The sequence below is a fragment of the Gymnoscopelus microlampas genome (genome assembly GCF_963454915.1).
Source record: "Gymnoscopelus microlampas genome assembly, chromosome: 4".
Taxonomy (NCBI): domain Eukaryota; kingdom Metazoa; phylum Chordata; class Actinopteri; order Myctophiformes; family Myctophidae; genus Gymnoscopelus; species Gymnoscopelus microlampas.
The window spans coordinates 58,563,339-58,581,097 of record NC_139941.1 but is presented as its reverse complement, the minus strand read 5'-3'; the positions used below and the strand labels follow the sequence as shown (position 1 = coordinate 58,581,097).

Here is a 17,759-nt window from a genome sequence, read left to right as displayed (position 1 = left end):
CCTGAAGCCACACTCACACAATCACGCTAAAGCACGCGTCAGCCCCATGTACAGCCATTAGGCGGAGGGGAGAGGATGCACGCTGCACGTGATTGTGTGAGTGTCTCGCATCGCCTCGCATTGCGTGCCAGCAGCGGCTGTTAGAGGCACTCGTCACCGATGATGAACGCACCGTGATGGTGCAAAATATGCAGTGAACGTCCCAAATCTGGCGGATAAAAGCAGCACAGGACACCAACCTTGGGGGCTTCACCAAACGCCGAATCTTTTGTATCTGCCAGTGTGAACACAGCTTAAGGCAGCGGTCAGAAACAGGATTATGAATATGATGATGATGAACGTGGTGACATTTTTAAGGCTGTGCTCTTGTCTCCTCCTCGGGGCCTGGATGACGTCTAATGTCTCCTCAGGAAGGTTGGAGGACTGTGAGACGGTGACGAACATGGAAGGAATAAAGCTGTCAGAGTAAAGTATGGAAAAGCTCATTAAGGCCTCGGCCTCCATTACTGCTCCGTGTCAGAGCCGCACGATGCTCACATTGCAAATCGTCGCTGTCGGGCAGAAACCTCTTATCTCCATAATCTAATATTATGTATTTCATAATTGTTTTGTGCATCAAATGTAGCAGATCTACAAGCTTGAAACGCGCCGCAATTTTTTTATTTGAATCCTGAAAAGTAACAGGTTTGGACATGGTGAGGTTTCCACCCGACTAAATGATGTTTAACGGCTCAATCCTAGAGGAAATACTTGAATTTATAGATGAGAGTATTGAGGGGAAAAACTGATTGATAAAAGGGTCTACACTGTAAATGTTAAGTCCTGTTACTGATAGTAAAACCTTTATGGACAAAACTATATTTTATCTCCTCGTCTTTTCCATGCATGCACGTCGTACACACAGAGACACACACGCACCCGTAGACAGACAGACAGACAGACAGACAGACAGGCAGGCAGGCAGGCAGGCAGGCAGGCAGACAGACAGACAGACAGACAGACAGACAGACAGGCAGGCAGGCAGGCAGGCAGGCAGACAGACAGACAGACAGACAGACAGGCAGGCAGACAGACAGACAGACAGGCAGGCAGGCAGACAGACAGACAGACAGACAGACAGACAGACAGACAGACAGACAGACAGACAGACAGACAGGCAGACAGACAGACAGGCAGGCAGGCAGGCAGGCAGATAAGGATAAGGATAAGGATAATTCCTTTTAACAGGTCGTTCATGAAAGTCCTTGCGGTCTTGTTTCCAATGAGAACCTGTGAGCAATTAGGGGTTAAGAGTCTTGCTCAGGGACAAATATCATTTCATCGACACATATGCTGGGATGGCCTGGAATCGAACCTGGGGCAACCAGGGCCTCTGGTTCCCTAGGCGGGCTCACTAACCACTCAGCTATGGCCGCCAGGCAGACAGACAGGCAGACAGACCGACAGACAGACAGACAGGCAGACAGACCGACAGACAGACAGACAGGCAGACAGGCAGGCAGGCAGACAGACAGACAGGCAGGCAGGCAGACAGGCAGACAGACAGACAGACAGACAGGCAGACAGGCAGGCAGACAGACAGACAGACAGACAGACTGGATTGGATTCTGGGTGTATGGGCTGGGACTTCATGAACACAGATAGTTTAACTGAGATGTTCTGTTGTTTTGTTGACTTGAAGGTTTTTTCTGCTATCCAATCCCTGGTTGTATGGTTTATGGTTCATTTGGTTAATGCTATAATACAGTATGTTCTGTTAAATCCAATGTAAGGTTGACTTATTAAAAAAAAAACGTTTTTTGTCTCCAAACTGGACTCAATGGTGTTAGGCATGGTCCCAATAGGTTACCCTCAAGCCGTTAAAGCGTTTCAGCACGGGTCTTCAACAGGGGGTCCGGGGCCCCTAGGGGGTCCTCAGAGTCACTACAAGGGGGGCTGCCAAATCTTTGTGCGATAGGAATTATATATATATTTTTTACATGTTCTGGTACTATTCTGTACCAGAACATGTAAACTATTCTGGGGGAAAACATTCGCCGGCTCACAATAAAATCAGCCATCACGACACCATCACGGCCATTTTAGTCGACTAAATCAACTGTAAATTTAGTCGACTATAATCTTATGATATTTAGTCGACTAAAACTAGACAAAAACTAAAACATTTCAGATGACTAAAATATGACTAAAACTAAATGGAATTTTATTGAAAGGACTATGACTAAAACTGAATCTAAATTTGCTGTCAAAATCAACACTGCTGTGGGATAATAGTAGCGTCCGTGTCAGTCCCTGGCCCGCCAGTAAGATTCTGCGTATAGGCAGGTGCGTAATTTGGAGGAGCTTCAGTATCGCGTTTGGATCACTCAGCTAAAGGCTAAACAACCCCAGACCCGGCCATTAACCTCTGTGCAGTACTGTAGGCATCAAAGTCTTTTGAAGAGCCTTATAGCTTCTTAACGGGAGGAACGCCGGAGATCAGAGAGTGTTTTTGGAGTCGTTTTATTTTTGGTATTTCCATTTCTTTTGTTTGTTTATTTACTATTTGGGAATTTGTTGGGATTGACCTGTTTTCTAAACAGAGGATTTATTTTGTGGTGTTTGAAAACAAACTAGTTAACTGGGGGGGGGGGGGTTTACTGAACTGCTGCTCATTAAAATCCTGAAAGTTTTTTTTTTCTTGTTTAACCAAAGTCTGAGTGTTTTTTCTTTGTGAACTGCTGGGTAATTACTGAAACTGAATATGAATGTGTTGGGCCTAGTTCTTGTTTGTTGTGAATGTAAACAGTTTGTTGTGGTTTGTGCGTTTCTGTTAATACATGGTATCCATGTGGAGGGTTGCTACAGCCTTTAAGGTTATCCAATACTAAAATATGTCGGGTTAAAAAACGGCTGTTACCCCCCAAAAAAATGATAACTTAAAGGGCAATCCACTACAGCACACACACACACACACACACCAGATATGAGCCTTCTCTCTTCACTGTCTGCCAAATTCTGACACAAAACGGAGTGCATGCCCCTCTCTCTCTCTCTCTCTCTCTCTCTCTCTCTCTCTCTCTCTCTCTTCTCTCTCTCTCTCTCTGCTCTCTCTCTCTCTCTCTCTCTCTCTCTCTCTCTCTCTCTCTCTCTCTCTCTCTCTCTCTCTCTCTCTCTCTCTCTCTCTCTCTCTCAACAAGGCATCGCCCAACTGCCCACATCTAGAGCGATGAGGGCTTCAGTCCTCAAGCATCAAGGGCGCCGATACCGTGGGTGCCCCGGGGCTAAAGCACCCACTGTGGGTGAGGGAAAAAAAAAATCTAAATCAGATCGCCTGGTTCAGATCGCCACTGAACAACCGAATTAACCGAAATAAAGTTACAAAACCCCACCCAAAAAGTAAATTATCCGGCCAAAACCCGCAACATTTTTCACAAGGCACACATGCGCGCGCGCATGTGTGCCTTGTTGGGCACCGGCTAGAGCTTATAAATATCGGCGCCCCTGTCCAGCATAATGATCCAGATGTTCCAGACACAGCATTGTGTAGTACATAGTAGTCTAGCTACATGAGACGACTCTCCTCCATTGTACTGTAGCTGTATAGTGATAGATAAGTAAATACAGCAGATTGAACTGAGAAGAGAGAGCCAGTGGATCAATGGAAACAGGAGACAAATGCAGACGGTAATGCGAGGCGACTTTACTGAAGAGACTCGCCGCTCTGCGGTCCAGTCCAGCGCGGGGATCAATGCTCCAACAAAACACCATCGATCCCCCCCCCCCCCCCCCCCCCCCGTTGATGATCTGGCCTGTCCCTGCTCCCTGTACGCAGGCCGTCATTACCGCCGTCCGTCGCAAAGCGTACCCGACAAGATATTTATGGTCTCTGTTGTCTAGAAACCTCATATGTCACAAAACTGTTACTTTTCAGGATTCAGATAAAAAATAGCAGATAGAGCTTGTAGATCTGCTATTTTTGATCCGTTAATTCAGGGGTCTTCAACAGGGGGTCCGGGACCCCTAGGGGGTCCACATAGTTACTCCAGGGGGTCCGCCAAATCTTTGTGATAGGATTTTTTTTTACATTAACCACCAAGAACCCTAGCATCTCTATTCTGATGAACATTAGCAGGAAATAGCAGATCTACAAGCTCACAACGCCTCACGCTGCGAGGTGTTGTGAGCTTGTAGATCTGCTATTTTCGGCAAAGAGGTTTGGTGTAGAGGGGAAAAGAAACAAATCAAGTACCAAGTATTGAAGGTTTAAGTGGTTAAATGTCAGAAATGAACTAATTTACACAACACTGATGAAAGTAGAAAAATGTCAGTACTAGAAAAATAATTCATAGATTTGATGTTTGATGTTTGGTATGTGTTTGTAAATGAAGCTGACATGTGGACCGTGGTGGAATAAGTACTCAGCTACTTTACTTACGTAAAATGATCAATACTGCAATATAGAAATACTCTGTTAATTAAAGTCCGGAATTCAAAATTTTTCGTGAGAAAGATGGGTAAAAAAAAGTACTGAAAGTAGAAAGTATACGCAATGCGTCGCATCACGACGCATTGTGAGCTTGTAGATCAGCTTTTTTCTAATAGCCGAAATGTATATAGGGCTGAAGTGGTTAATGTATGTTTTGTAATAATAATAATATCAAAATCTACAAAGTAGAATATTAACTAAAGAGTAAAAGTATAATATTTGCCTCTGAGATGTAGTGGAGTTGAAGTAAAGGTTGGGGAAAAAAATTGTGATAGTAATCATTCAAAAATTGGAAATACTCCAGTAAAGTAAAAATACCTCAAAATTGTACTTAAGTAGAGTGAGTTTGAGTAAATGTACTTAGTTACTTTCCAGCACTGCAGACAGCAGGCTGTAAGATGATGAATGGTGGTTATTGTGCGTCACGTAGCAGCACGGTGACACAAGCCAGAGACACTCTGTCCATGTTCAAACACATAATCTGTCATCTGGCATCATGTCCTCAGACGTAGAACAAAACCCTTGCTGTCGTCGGGCAGAAACCTCAAATAGAACGTTTTTTAACCCATTAAGACCTGGTACGCATCGGTGTCACTTTTTCATTTGAGCTAAACAAAACATTATTTTACACTTTGGGCTATTTTGAAAAATCGTGAAAATGTGTGCAAATCTATGAATATATATATCGTTTAAAGCGAACATTTTTAACTCTATTCTTTACTTCTGGGGGTCCCTGGAAGAAAATATTTTGAGATGGGGGCCCGTGGCCAAATACGTATAATTTGAACCACTGACATAGAAACATACGTTTTTTTCAAAAAACTGTTAGGATTTAGAAGACATTTGTAGAATTGGAACCTGCTTGCTCTTGCTGCTGCTCTCACCGCTGCTGTCTGGCTAAATAATTGCTGCTCACCGTCCACCACCCAGCTCCCACCTGTGGTTTTGGATCTGCTGTTTATGTACTATGGGGGGGGGGGGGGGGGGGGGGGGGGGGGGGATTGTGAGTATCAGAGTACCTCAAAGCAGATCCAATAGGCTCTATGCACAGCAGCCATATTGGAAAGAAATTGGGCCTCTTCCTTACTTCCTTCACAGGTTTTACCAATTATACTAAAGAAGGCTCTGTTCCATTTCATGTAGCACAATGGTTCTCAAACCTTTTCATTTCAAGGACCCCAATAACTCTGAGAGTGTACAAATGGAACCAAATGGACCCTTACGGGTCCATTTGGTTCCATTTGTACACTCTCAGACACACACCTTTTTAAGGGGACATTTGGAACCCCCTCATTAACCATGAGGGTCCCTGGACCACACGTTGAGCGCCAGTGGTGTAGTAGTGCTTCCAGTGAGAGAGAATGCACAATATCAGCACCCTGACTCTTGTTTGACCAGAATGGAACAGAGCCTTCATTAGTATCATTGGTAAAACCTGTGAAGGAAGTAAGAAGAGGCCCAATTTCTCTCTAAAATGGCTGCTGTGCATAGAGCCTATTCATCATCAAACCATAATAAATATATTGCTCATGTTATATTCAATAAATATATCTTATCCTTCATGAGTTGTCCTGACAGATCTACAAGCTCACAACACATCACAATGCAGCTATTTTCGCTATAACAACGGTGCTTGGACATACAAGGTTTTCCACGAGACATGTGATGATATCAAACACATACTATCTGTCTCACATGTACAACTAAAGGGCTTTGCTCTGGCAGAGCACATGGATCATACAGTATGGATGTTGCTTCCTCTATCTGAGCATCTGGGCTCATTTGCATGTGGACATGTGTTTGGGTTTATTATTTAGATAGCATGTCATGCTGACTGATGCCAGGTTCATTTGTAGACCTGGCATCCTATGGTGCAAGGGTCTTCAACAGGGGGTCCGGGACCCCTAGGGGGTCCTCAGAGCTACTGTAAGGGGGTCCGCCAAATCTTTGTGTGATAGGATTCTTTTTTTTTTTACATGAACCACTTGAACATTAGCTTAAAATAGCAGATGTATACAAGCTCATAATGCCTCGCACTGCAAGGTGTTGTGAGCAACAGATGGTCACTCCTTACATGGGCTTTATTCTATAGTTGACTCACACTTAGTCGGCATGTTTGAAATAGGTTTTCATGAGTCGGCTGTCTGTAATAGTCCATGAGCCAGAGCCCCAAAATTGACAAATGATTACCGAAAGAGTGGGCAAAACCAAACCTATATTAAATTGTTCATAGGGTCAGTATGAGTAAATAAATATATGATAACCTCTCCACAGGAGCAGCTTTTTCATGGTTATCACACATTTTGTGATTTTCCACATACGTACATGACAGGTGAAAAAATGACAACATTTAAAAAAGAGTTATCATAATGAAACTTCCTGAGTTGATTACTTACATGAAGACAATGATTTTTCGTATTACAAGTTTTCTGAAATTGTGTATTTAAATATGCAAATTAGGCATTAGGAAAATATATAATTTATATAATGTAATAATAATATATAATGGGGTACGTATGGGGGTAATCACAAAATGTGTGATAACCATGAAAAAGCTGCTCCTGTGGAGAGGTTATCATATATTTATTTACTCGTATTGACCCTATGAACAATTTTATATAGGTTTGGTTTTGCCCACTCTTTCGGTAATGAAATCTAGTCTGGCTCATGGACTATAAGGAGTTTGTCAAGGAGAGGAGTTTGACAAGAAAGAACAGGTGATGATTGGTGCATCTATCCAATACATTCAATTTATCAATACCACAATGACTGTTATATGAATGTTGCCACCACAACTGTCTCTGCATGTCATGTACTACCTGGTGTTTACCTTGTTTACTGTAAGTCCCTCTGGATAAAGAGTGTCTGATAAATGACTACATTGTAAATTGCATAAAAAGGTGAAATATGGAGAAAGGGACAGTTTGATAAAGTGTGTGGTCAGGAGAGCAGGAGGAGGAGGAGGATGAGGAGGAGGAGGAGGAGGAGGTGTTCTGCTGGGAGCAGAGACGGGTTTGACTCAGGGACGCCAGGGGTCAGCGGGGGTCAACGCCGGGGTCAGAGCGGGGGTCAGCGCCCTGCTATTCTTCACGTCTGGCAGCAGCACAGCCTGCATTCACCTCACTGTCTCATATCTCACTGTATACATGTAACATTTACATTAACCTCACTGCCTCATCTCTCACTGTATACATGTAACATTTACATTAACCTCACTGCCTCATCTCTCACTGTATACATGTAACATTTACATTAACCTCACTGCCTCATCTCTCACTGTATACATGTAACATTTACATTAATATCACTGCCTCATCTCTCACTGTATACATGTAACATTTACATTAACCTCACTGCCTCATCTCTCACTGTATACATGTAACATTTACATTAACCTCACTGCCTCATCTCTCACTGTATACATGTAACATTTACATTAATATCACTGCCTCATCTCTCACTGTATACATGTAACATTTACATTAATATCACTGCCTCATATCTCACTGTATACATGTAACATTTACATTAACCTACCTGCCTCATCTCTCACTGTATACATGTAACATTTACATTAATATCACTGCCTCATATCTCACTGTATACATGTAACATTTACATTAATATCACTGCCTCATCTCTCACTGTATACATGTAACATTTACATTAACCTACCTGCCTCATCTCTCACTGTATACATGTAACATTTACATTAATATCACTGCCTCATATCTCACTGTATGCATGTAACATTTACATTAATATCACTGCCTCATATCTCACTGTATACATGTAACATTTACATTAATATCACTGCCTCATCTCTCACTGTATACATGTAACATTTACATTAATCTCACTGCCTCATCTCTCACTGTATGCATGTAACATTTACATTAACCTCACTGCCTCATCTCTCACTGTATACATGTAACATTTACATTAACCTACCTGCCTCATCTCTCACTGTATACATGTAACATTTACATTAACCTACCTGCCTCATCTCTCACTGTATACATGTAACATTTACATTAATATCACTGCCTCATATCTCACTGTATACATGTAACATTTACATTAATATCACTGCCTCATATCTCACTGTATACATGTAACATTTACATTAATATCACTGCCTCATCTCTCACTGTATACATGTAACATTTACATTAACCTACCTGCCTCATCTCTCACTGTATACATGTAACATTTACATTAATATCACTGCCTCATCTCTCACTGTATGCATGTAACATTTACATTAATATCACTGCCTCATCTCTCACTGTATACATGTAACATTTACATTAATATCACTGCCTCATATCTCACTGTATACATGTAACATTTACATTAATATCACTGCCTCATCTCTCACTGTATACATGTAACATTTACATTAATATCACTGCCTCATCTCTCACTGTATACATGTAACATTTACATTAATATCACTGCCTCATCTCTCACTGTATACATGTAACATTTACATTAATCTCACTGCCTCATCTCTCACTGTATGCATGTAACATTTACATTAATATCACTGCCTCATATCTCACTGTATACATGTAACATTTACATTAACCTACCTGCCTCATCTCTCACTGTATACATGTAACATTTACATTAATATCACTGCCTCATATCTCACTGTATACATGTAACATTTACATTAATATCACTGCCTCATCTCTCACTGTATACATGTAACATTTACATTAACCTACCTGCCTCATCTCTCACTGTATACATGTAACATTTACATTAATATCACTGCCTCATATCTCACTGTATGCATGTAACATTTACATTAATATCACTGCCTCATATCTCACTGTATACATGTAACATTTACATTAATATCACTGCCTCATATCTCACTGTATGCATGTAACATTTACATTAATATCACTGCCTCATATCTCACTGTATACATGTAACATTTACATTAATATCACTGCTTCATATCTCACTGTATACATGTAACATTTACATTAATATCACTGCCTCATATCTCACTGTATACATGTAACATTTACATTAATATCACTGCCTCATATCTCACTGTATACATGTAACATTTACATTAATATCACTGCCTCATATCTCACTGTATACATGTAACATTTACATTAATATCACTGCCTCATATCTCACTGTATACATGTAACATTTACATTAATCTCACTGCTTCATATCTCACTGTATGCATGTAACATTTACATTAATATCACTGCCTCATATCTCACTGTATACATGTAACATTTACATTAACCTCACTGCCTCATCTCTCACTGTATGCATGTAACATTTACATTAATCTCACTGCCTCATATCTCACTGTATACATGTAACATTTACATTAATCTCACTGCCTCATATCTCACTGTATACATGTAACATTTACATTAATCTCACTGCCTCATATCTCACTGTATACATGTAACATTTACATTAATATCACTGCCTCATCTCTCACTGTATACATGTAACATTTACATTAATATCACTGCCTCATCTCTCACTGTATACATGTAACATTTACATTAATATCACTGCCTCATATCTCACTGTATACATGTAACATTTACATTAATATCACTGCCTCATCTCTCACTGTATACATGTAACATTTACATTAATCTCACTGCCTCATCTCTCACTGTATACATGTAACATTTACATTAATCTCACTGCCTCATCTCTCACTGTATACATGTAACATTTACATTAATATCACTGCCTCATCTCTCACTGTATACATGTAACATTTACATTAATATCACTGCCTCATATCTCACTGTATACATGTAACATTTACATTAATCTCACTGCCTCATATCTCACTGTATACATGTAACATTTACATTAACCTCACTGCCTCATATCTCACTGTATACATGTAACATTTACATTAATATCACTGCCTCATCTCTCACTGTATACATGTAACATTTACATTAATATCACTGCCTCATATCTCACTGTATACATGTAACATTTACATTAATATCACTGCCTCATATCTCACTGTATACATGTAACATTTACATTAATATCACTGCCTCATATCTCACTGTATACATGTAACATTTACATTAATATCACTGCCTCATCTCTCACTGTATACATGTAACATTTACATTAATCTCACTGCCTCATATCTCACTGTATACATGTAACATTTACATTAATATCACTGCCTCATATCTCACTGTATACATGTAACATTTACATTAACATCACTGCCTCATCTCTCACTGTATACATGTAACATTTACATTAATATCACTGCCTCATATCTCACTGTATACATGTAACATTTACATTAATCTCACTGCCTCATATCTCACTGTATGCATGTAACATTTACATTAATATCACTGCCTCATATCTCACTGTATACATGTAACATTTACATTAATCTCACTGCCTCATCTCTCACTGTATACATGTAACATTTACATTAATCTCACTGCCTCATATCTCACTGTATACATGTAACATTTACATCCACTTCATTATATTGTCGGGCAGAAACCTCCTATCTCCGTTTTTCAACTCTATTATTTTCTTTAATAAATCAGTGCTATTGAACACCCTTTACGTCTGTGTGTGGGTTTTACAATTATTAAATAAAATAAATAATAAATTAAAATGCACTGCATTAGTGAATGTAAAATGTACATCCTCTGCATTAGTTAATATAAAATGTACATCCACTACATTAGTGTACTGCTAGCGTTCTGGCGTAGGCTGAAAGACAAACCTGAAATCTCAGATACAAGCAGATACTTTAACACGATGAGAGGAAAAGCAATAAAGTGGTTGAGTCATGACTAGCACTCCCACTGGACGCTCAATTAGCTAATGAATTTATTGGCCTTGTGTCAGTTTCACTGCATGATGTCAGCACTGAGAGAGAGAGAGAGAGAGAGAGAGAGAGAGAGAGAGAGAGAGAGAGAGAGAGAGAGAGAGAGAGAGAGAGAGAGAGAGAGAGAGCTGAAGGCTAAGGGAGAACTGCAACAATAGCATCCCTGGGGGGAACATTAGCCAAAAATAGCAGATCTACAAGCTCACAACGCCTCTCCAGACAGACAGACAGACAGACAGACAGACAGACAGACAGACAGACAGACAGACAGACAGACAGACAGACTCCTTGTTGACTGTCTCTCTCTCTCATGTTCCCCGAGAATGGTTCAAGTGGTTCATGTAAAAATAAAAGTTCCAATCACACAAACATTTGGCGGGCCCCCTGCAGTATCTCTGAGGACCCCCTAGGGGTCCCTGACCCCCCGTCCCCGTCCCCCGTTGAAGGTCTACAGTGTAAGGAATCCATTTAAAACTGTCTTCTCACATACTTGATATCCGACCTCTTTCACCAATAAGTCCCTGTATTTAAATTGCTCATCATTTGCATATTTAATGACGAGTGTGATCAGATCATTTGCATATTTAATGAGGAGTGTGATCAGATCATTTGCATATTTAATGAGGAGTGTGACCATGTGACGCAGATCTCTTTTCATCTACGGGTCTACTATACCCATGACCTATGCCCTCTATTGATTATCAGTGTCCACGTGACCCTACGACCCCCGGCGCATCCTGTTCAACATCTGTCTGTCTTCACCTTCTCCTCTGTCAGGGGTCAGGATTCACTTCTTGTGGTCACAACTACATTTCCCTTTGTTGTTTGTTTCTCTCCTACATTTATTTTGATTATTATTTCAAAATATTTCAAACATAATTTCAAAATAATTTCATAAATCAAAAAAATTGATTAAATACATTTAATAAGCTATTTTCACTAGTTTGGGTCCTAGGAAGACAGTCGTTAACCTCATAGCATAATTGCCTAACTCACTTTTTGGTCAAATTGCCATTTTTGCCTAGCTCTACTGCCCTAACACTGCTGCTTCATTGTGCCTTCATCGTGCCTAAATGAATGCAGTACATTTTCTCTTTTGGGTCTGGAACTAAAAGCTTTGTGAAGCAGTGAACTAGATGTTAGTCTGTACCATGTGAAACGTGAAGGTGGTGTAACTGATGAAATAAGTGTTCAATATCTCTGCAGTATATCCTGATACTAATCATTGCTATTGAGTGTTATAGGGTTGGTATCTGCGTCACCATTACTATCACAATATAGAGATATTTAACACTGTTACTGAACAAACACTCTATAGCAATGATTACTATCACAATATAGAGCTATTTAACACTGTTACTGAACAAACACTCTATAGCAATGATTACTATCACAATATAGAGCTATTTAACACTGTTACTGAACAAACACTCTATAGCAATGATTACTATCACAATATAGAGCTATTTAACACTGTTACTGAACAAACACTCTATAGCAATGATTACTATCACAATATAGAGCTATTTAACACTGTTACTGAACAAACACTATAGTAATGATTACTATCACAATATAGAGCTATTTAACACTGTTACTGAACAAACACTCTATAGTAATGATTACTATCACAATATAGAGCTATTTAACACTGTTACTGAACAAACACTCTATAGTAATGATTACTATCACAATATAGAGCTATTTAACACTGTTACTGAACAAACACTCTATAGCAATGATTACTATCACAATATAGAGCTATTTAACACTGTTACTGAACAAACACTCTATAGCAATGATTACTATCACAATATAGAGCTATTTAACACCGTTACTGAACAAACACCCTATAGCAATAGACAACCTTACACAACCTTTAATGCTGAAGGTAAAACACATTGCGTGTCACTTCCACTTGCTCGCTCACTGCGTCTTTTATTATAGACTCCACATTCAAAGCAGCATTTCTCTCACTCTGCCACAATAACATTCATTTCACGTTGGCGGTCCTGATGTAAAAGTACCAGGCAGACCGCTTTGTTTTAGCAGCTCCGTTCTGCTGCAGTCTGAGGCAACCATGCAGTCAGTGCACTGCAGCAGAGTGTTATAGGGGTGGGGGGGGGACGGGGACGCGGGGGTTATTTCACAAACACGACTACAAAAATGTTTTAAATACCACAAGAACGGCATGTACAGTACAGTCTACTCTGCACGTCATGAGTTCAGAAATAACAAAGGAATCAAACGGCTGCCGGCCTGCTGCTGATGGAAATACAACCTGGACGCGTTATTGTTTTGTTATTTCTAGACCAGTGGCAACACCATACCTGACATCTGGTCCTGCTTCCAAACAGACATTTCATCGTTTTCGTTCAGGCAAGACGTATCTCTTTAGCCTGGAACCAGACCAATCTGCTAGTGCAAAAATAAAATTGCCCTCAGCGATTTGGGTCTGCCACTACTCCGCTGTGAATCCATTTCCTGCTCCCGAAGTCTGGGGTGACCAATCAGGGCCCAGTATTCAAATATGGGAGACTGTAATTGGTAGTTGGTTGTAGGTCTAACCAATGGCGTCCAGAGCCATTGTTTTGATCCCGCCCCTTGGAAAAAAAACATCCTAATGGAAGCACCAGACTCATATCCACACAGTGATATTACATTACATTACATTACAGTCATTTAGCAGACGCTTTTATCCAAAGCGACTTACAATAAGTGCATTCAACATAGGTAGGGAACGAAAACTACTAATCACCAGAGGTTATAAGTGCATTTTCTGCAAAAACAAGCAGCCAAGAGTATACCTAGCGCTAAGGTAAAAGTGCAATATATCAGCTACCTACTGTCTTAAACAGATGAGACAAAATAGCAAAATCAAATGAGCAGGAGCTAAAACAAATAATTGTATTGACTAAACAAGATCCAATAAACAGTACAACAATAAAACAAGCATCCGTACAACTAGTTAACAACAAGTAGGCCAGGCAAAGAGGAAGGGTAGTGTTTCCTGAAGAGGTGGGTTTTCAGCCTGCGGTGAAAGATGGGCAGTGACTCTGCTGTCCTGACATCAGTGGGAAGTTCATTCCACCACTATATAGTCTGGCTACGCGAGGCTAGTATCTCTTATCTCTGTATTTCAACTTATTGTTTAGTTTGTAAATGAATGCCCTATAGTGCTCTAAGTAGTGAAAATCGCCTCAAAGCTCACAACGCCTGGCGATGTGAGACGTTAGACGTAGTGATGTGGAGTGAGAGAGCAGAGTGATAGTGATGTGGAGTGAGAGAGCAGAGTGATAGTGATGTGGAGTGAGAGAGCAGAGTGATAGTGATGTGGAGTGAGAGAGCAGAGTGATAGTGATGTGGAGTGAGAGAGCAGAGTGACAGTGATGTGGAGTGAGAGAGCAGAGTGATAGTGATGTGGAGTGAGAGAGCAGAGTGACAGTGATGTGGAGTGAGAGAGCAGAGTGATAGTGATGTGGAGTGAGAGAGCAGAGTGATAGTGATGTGGAGTGAGAGAGCAGAGTGATAGTGATGTGGAGTGAGAGAGCAGAGTGATAGTGATGTGGAGTGAGAGAGCAGAGTGATAGTGATGTGGAGTGAGAGAGCAGAGTGAAGTACAATTTACAATGTAGTCATTTATCAGACAGTCTTCATCCAGAGTGACTTACAATAAACAAGGTAAACACATGCATAGATATGGAGAGAGACAGTGTAGTGTAAACTAGCATCAGTCTAAACAATATACTATCAAAACAGAGATGCTCGTAGGCCTGCGTCCTGCGTCGCTGACGCACCATATTGCGAAAGGACGCATTCATGACAACTCTAGTGCGTCCATGGGACGCAGCTCCGATTAGCTCCGATAATATATAATATTTGTCAGCTGTGATCTACATGGACTCTCTCGGTTAGGCACCGTTGGTGGAGAAGTATAACTCTCCGGTTAGACACCGTTGTACTGGAGAAGTATAACTCGGTTAAACGGCGTTGTGTGGCAGAAGCAGCAGCACAGCCCCTCGCTGTTAGTCTACGCTACACACACAGAGAGAGAGAGAGAGACGGCATGAGGACCTGCTCTTAAACGTGTTAAAACGTCTTGGATAGACCACTGTCTGGAATAATAACTGATCATCATACATACAGGTCTACTACTAATCTTTGTTGCTGTTGTCATCTTAAACTGACCAGCCAAAGTAAAATCCCCGATTTTAGAGTGTTCTCCCACTTGCTTGGAGATCAGAGTGAGTGGTGGATTAACGCATGTTGCCAATCAGCTGTGTAACATTAGCAGGTTAACGATGGCTCGTTGATCCTATGCATTTGACCCTGATTTGACCACAAAGGCAAACAAAAGCACTAATTAATGGCAGCTGTAAGTAACCGGTTGTCTATCGTCTGTGTCTTGTGTATGTTTAATAGGCAACTGGATGTTTTCTGTAGCTTAGAGATATCATAACAATTAATTCCCTGAAGAGGGTAGACCCTCTCCCTCATGCTAAACTTAAAGTGACTTATAAGGTTCCACTTCTCCTCAAAAAGACAACTTTATTTTCCTTTCTCAATGACAAGCCTAATAGTATTATTGCATGTTGACTATGTGCAATAACTGCAAGCCAATGTTCATAGGCATTGTCAGTATTTGTCTTCATTATTTCTTGAATTCCTATTTCTTTATTTGCCAATACTTCCACTGTAAGCCAGTGTTTTCAGTCTACACAATAAATAGTAAAAATAAATTCTACATTCATAAATAATACAAAATAAAATAATAATAATGATTAAAAGGTTCTATGATTAAATGTATTCTATTGGTCAAAGGTATGTTAAATCCACCTGTTGCCCACTACTAGTATTTCTTACCATAAGGTGTGCTAATACTACAGAATCATACACATTTGAAAAAATATATTTATGATTTTTTAATATATGTATATATATCGGTATCGGTCTTGAAAAGCAGGAACGGGTCGCACTGATCTAGATCTGCTATTTTCACAATATGTATCTGTGGAACTGAATCAAACTAAATTAAGTGCCTCAACTCCTAATTCCTCAGGGTGGGGGGTCCCCAGTTAAAATATGATTATTTTGGGGGGTCGCTGCCTGAAAAGGTTGAGATCCACTGCATCAGGATATAATGTACACAGTCACACACGCATAGAAGATATGGAGATTGGAGATCAAAGAAAACGATAGGGGGGGGGGACGTGTAATTGGGGACCCATAAAATGTCCCTGGGACCCATCTAAAAGACCACCCTTGCATCCCAGGACCCATTACATTGAAAACCTAGCAACATCACTGATCAAAATATATAATCTGTACATTGAAGCTATTGAGACTATAGGATGTCAGGTCAACAAATGAGCCTGCCGTCTGTCTTAATAACGTTCTATCTACGTATATCAACCTTTACATAAGACTGCATGGTCGTCAAGGCTAGGTGATAGTGGTGTGGCGTGACAGCATGGCTTCCTACTAGACCCAGAGGTCTTCAACAGGGGGTCCGGGACCCCTAGGGGGTCCTCAGAGCTACTATAGGGGGTCCGCCAAATCTTTGTGCGATAGGATTTCGTTTTTTTTACATTAACCACTTGAACCCTAGAATTCATTTTCTGAGGGGAACATTAGCCGAAAATAGCAGATCTACAAGCTCAGCGCGAGGCGTTGAGAGCTTGTAGATCTGCTATTTTTGGCAAAGAGGCTATAGGTGTACAGGGAAACAAATAGCAGACTAAGTAAAAAAAAACGTTTGAAACACAATTTCATACAATATAGAGTAGGGGGTCCCTGCTTCATCTCTCGCTCTCAGCCAAGGGGTCCTTGGCCTGAAAACCTTGAAGACCCCTGTACTAGACTATTTTAATTAAAGTTGCACTATTGCCCCCCCCCCCCCCCCCCCCCCCCCCCCGGCCCAGCCTCCCGTCTCATTGATTGACCGTGTCTATAAGTGAGGCTGAGCAAGAAGAACAGTGGAATCGATACACTCCAGTCCTTCAGACTGGGTTAGTTTGAAATAAATATCCCCCCAAACTCTGAGGATTAACCACTTTACACATGAGTTACAACATGCGGTCAGACCGCTTCTTTCCCCCGTAGTACTACTACAACTTTGAAATGCGGCACAAAGCTGGTTTTAGCAGGAGTTTTCAGTTCTGTCCATTCAGCCCATCGCTGCACTAAACAAACTGCATGTGATGTGTGTGTGTCCTGGACACTTCATGTACTCATTGTACTGTCTTCTATTGTTCAGTTCAACAGACTGTGAGACAGAATATCCCTGTGGGACCATAAACACTGATTATTAAACTATAAACATGATATCTGAGGATATTATCAGATATGCACACACTCACACACACAATCATAAACACACACACACACACACACACACACACACACACACAC

The 17,759-nt window shown here is 40.7% G+C and overlaps 1 protein-coding gene across 1 annotated transcript in view; it reads right to left on the bottom strand.

Moving 5' to 3' along the window:
* sv2ca (synaptic vesicle glycoprotein 2Ca) overlaps positions 1–17,759 on the bottom strand; it is a gene marked incomplete at its 3' end in the record, with an annotated part of 77,746 nt that overhangs the window by 47,184 nt on the left and 12,803 nt on the right. The window lies entirely within an intron of this gene.